The sequence below is a fragment of the Oncorhynchus nerka genome, linkage group LG24, assembly GCF_034236695.1.
Source record: "Oncorhynchus nerka isolate Pitt River linkage group LG24, Oner_Uvic_2.0, whole genome shotgun sequence".
Taxonomy (NCBI): Eukaryota; Metazoa; Chordata; class Actinopteri; order Salmoniformes; family Salmonidae; genus Oncorhynchus; species Oncorhynchus nerka.
Genome location: NC_088419.1, coordinates 28,389,838 through 28,394,389, shown reverse-complemented (window position 1 = coordinate 28,394,389; position 4,552 = coordinate 28,389,838).

Genomic DNA, 4,552 nt, shown 5'->3' with positions numbered 1-4,552 from the left:
GCTCTTTCAAATATAATGTTGTGTCTCCCTACAAAATGTGTTTCAAAACAGTCTTTAACGGCACTGTAGTTAAGTTTCTCTTCCTCAGTCAACGTTGAAGCATTTAATATATCCTCGGCTTCATCACCCATAGAGTAGATCAGTGTATTAACTTGAAATGCCTCATTTTTCACATTTAAGCCTGATGCTACCCTGTACCTTTCAAAGCACCTGATCCATTTCGGCCAGTTTTGAATGTCCATTGCCTCTCTCGCCGGCTCAGCTTAAACCCCGATGGCCTAACAGGAAGGCCTTCGCTGAGAGGGAGAAACGGCTAAAACAAACGCAAACTGGAGACTTTAATCGGAGACACCGTGCTAAGGAGAGGCCAACGCTGGCTGAAGGTCAACGTGTGTGGATTACAAACGCAAAGACACCAGCAATAGTGCTGAGGAAAGCAGAGGCCCCACGCTCCTATGTGGTGGACACAGGCTCAGAAAAGGTACGAAGGAACAAAACACACCTCAGAGCTCTTCCAGATCTACCAGCCACACAGACTGAGGCCACAGAAAATGCACAAAAAGAGGGTGAGGGAGAGAGAATGCTCACAGAGCCACAAGCGCACCCAAAAAGGGATGTGAAGCCACCAGAGTGGCTGAAAGACTATGTTACGTGAAGAGAAAACATACTGTTAGGGACCATACCCAGCAAAAAGAGACTACCTAAGTTAATGTTCATACTGTGTGATTTAATGCTTTCATACTGTTTCAGGATGGGAAGTAGCAGGTTAGAGAATAATACTGGTTTCCAAATATTGCATTTCAGTTATGCTTCAGTGGTTATGCATGTTGAGTTCTTATTCATGGGAGAGGGGAAGATGTAGTAGGATGTCCCTTGGGGGTATCCTTACCTAGGTAGGACATGTGAGGGTTAGGTTAATAAACATGCTGGAGCTAGAACCTCGTTGTCGCGCGTCCTTATTTTAGATCATACTACACTAGAAGCACAAGCATTTCGCTACACTCGCATTAACATCTGCTAACCATGTGTATGTGACAAATACATTTGGATTTTATTTAATTATGACAACTTCCTAGGACATCCTCCAGCCTATCCGAGCTCTTGCAGCAGGAACTGACATGTTATCCACCCAATCAAAGGATCAGAGAATTCATTTAGTACTGAAAGCATTAACTACAGCTAACTAGCACTGCAGTGTATAAAATGTGATGAGTAGTTGACTCAGAGAAAGAAAATAGTTGCACAGTTTTGAAAATATTAATTTCTTCCATAATGAAAGAGAAGCAAGAGAAAGATTTTTTTCACACTATAAGTTTGTGTTTCTTACATCTGCATACGGCTAGTTTGTATTTTCTTGGCATGTTGGGCCTAAATATTGTTAGCCACTAACACTAGTTAGCTAGTTAATACATGTACTGAGTCTGAGCAAACGTAGCTAGCTGTACCTCCAGATTATACCAGGGATGGTGTGACCTAAATCAGCATGTTGTTTGTGCAACAGTATCTTCTAAATAAGAGGACTATGCAATGCATGAGTACAAGCTAACTCTCTCTCCTCTGCTCTCATCCTTCTAGACCTATCGTCTGCCTTCGATACTGTGAACCATCAGATCCTCCTCTCCACCCTCTCCGAGTTGGGCATCTCCGGCGCGGCCCACGCTTGGATTGCGTCCTACCTGACAGGTCGCTCCTACCAGGTGGCGTGGCGAGAATCCGTCTCCACACCACGTGCTCTCACCACTGGTGTCCCCCAGGGCTCTGTTCTAGGCCCTCTCCTATTCTCGCTATACACCAAGTCACTTGGCTCTGTCATAACCTCACATGGTCTCTCCTATCATTGCTATGCAGACGACACACAATTAATCTTCTCCTTTCCCCCTTCTGATGACCAGGTGGCGAATCGCATCTCTGCATGTCTGGCAGACATATCCGTGTGGATGACGGATCACCACCTCAAGCTGAACCTCGGCAAGACGGAGCTGCTCTTCCTCCCGGGAAGGACTGCCCGTTCCATGATCTCGCCATCACGGTTGACAACTCCATTGTGTCCTCCTCCCAGAGCGCTAAGAACCTTGGCGTGATCCTGGACAACACCCTGTCGTTCTCAACTAACATCAAGGCGGTGGCCCGTTCCTGTAGGTTCATGCTCTACAACATCCGCAGAGTACGACCCTGCCTCACACAGGAAGCGGCGCAGGTCCTAATCCAGGCACTTGTCATCTCCCGTCTGGATTACTGCAACTCGCTGTTGGCTGGGCTCCCTGCCTGTGCCATTAAACCCCTACAACTCATCCAGAACGCCGCAGCCCGTCTGGTGTTCAACCTTCCCAAGTTCTCTCACGTCACCCCGCTCCTCCGCTCCCTCCACTGGCTTCCAGTTGAAGCTCGCATCCGCTACAAGACCATGGTGCTTGCCTACGGAGCTGTGAGGGGAACGGCACCTCAGTACCTCCAGGCTCTGATCAGGCCCTACACCCAAACAAGGGCACTGCGTTCATCCACCTCTGGCCTGCTCGCCTCCCTACCACTGAGGAAGTACAGTTCCCGCTCAGCCCAGTCAAAACTGTTCGCTGCTCTGGCCCCCCAATGGTGGAACAAACTCCCTCACGACGCCAGGACAGCGGAGTCAATCACCACCTTCCGGAGACACCTGAAACCCCACCTCTTTAAGGAATACCTAGGATAGGATAAAGTAATCCCTCTCACCCCCCCTCCCCCTGAAAAGATTTAGATGCACTACTGTTCCACTGGAGGTCATAAGGTGAATGCACCAATTTGTAAGTCGCTCTGGATAAGAGCGTCTGCTAAATGACTTAAATGTAATGTAAATGTACATGAAGTAGCTAAAATAAAACATTAAATGTAGCCAAAGATTATAGGGTCCCCTAGAAAACACTGACCATCACTGTGGTTCCTACCCTGTCACAATAACTCCTCCCTGGCATTTTCATTCGTTGGCATGTTAAACACTGTTTTCAAAGTGTCCACTATTATATTCTAACTATAGAATTAGAATAATCATTATATTTCCATGATTCCAACAGTTTTTCTCTAAATCTCAATTGCTAAATTTGGTTAAAAATAAGGTCTAAATGGTGTGCCCATATCATGCTGCACTTCGTGGCAGTGTGGAAATGATCTCAAATGAGTGCAGGGAGCATAAATGTATAAAATATTTTTGGTTTAAGTTGAAGTTAACAGTATAAAACAATCAGAATAGAGAAAGACCCATTGAAATCACTTAGAATGTATGTGTTGCCACCCTAGGTTCACACACAACTCATAAAACAAATGTAGAACTTGTATTATTCAAAAACATTAAATATATATTTTTTTATACCTGATAAGATATTTTTGGCCATTTTGCCAAGGCCTAGCTGACAGACTATTTTGATGATGATATGACAAACTATTTTGAAAACCAGTCAAAACACACAGCTAGCTACTGTTACTGTACTTAATGTAGCTAGCTAGCTAAGTTGTTAGCCAACTCTACTAACGTGATGTAGCCTAATGCACTGATCTTACCTGCTACTACTAGATATTACAATCGAAAACAGCAGACAACAAAACTTCTGATTTCAGAAAATGATAACATAAGCCGCTAAAGTTTAAAAACGTTACAGTTTAATTAAATGTTCACGGTAGAGACAGAGAAGAGACGCGCCTCTTCTAGTTCCGGTCAATTCTACAACTCTTTTCTCATTGATCAATTATTGGGTACGTCTTGGTTGCACAGGCGTCTCAGATTGGTTGATGAGTGCAATTATTGGTTACTTGTTGGTTACAGCTTTTTGATTTGTTGTCGCAACCAGAAATGTCCTTGACTCACCGTTGTCAGGGGGCGCCAAAAATGCTACTGACACTTGCACCAAATATATATTTTGAACTAAACCAAGCTAGACCCCAGGCTGTCGTTTCCAATGAGAACAAATTATTCGTAAATTGGCTCTGGCTATGTACTCCGATTTCAGAGCGCTATTGTCTGAGTGTGCCAGAGCGCAGAATAACTGATGAATCGACTACCGCTCAGCACCCGTTTTAGCCAATTTGCTTGGGTGCTTGACTGCGGTTGTGAGGTCAGAACGCTCGGATCAAGCCTAATCCTCCGTCAGATCGTTCAGTGACCGTGTGCGCAGTAAACGCTCTGAATTTACAAATGACAATCTGACAACGCTCTGAATTTCCGAAAGCCCTGAGCGCACTCTGGCACTCCAGATTTAATTTACGAACACATCCATGGTGAGCAGAGCCAAGCACAAGCTACCAACATCCTAATTGGCGCGTTCTAGCATGTCTCTGGCTATTTCCATTAGGGGAAAAGTCTATTCTGTGAAGTAAGCGTGTGCAATAACTCAGTTTGCTTTTGAAATCCTTCTAAACAACGCGATTTTAAAAAATGTTTGCAAAGGGTAAAGTCTACAAAACTTAGTCCACTCTGTTCATAACAGACTGTCGGACAAAATCCATATTGTTTCATCCTTCTGCCGCTGCCGGTAAATGGGCTTCCTCTCACTACCATATTTGTGAGTGGCAACTTCAAGCACATTTA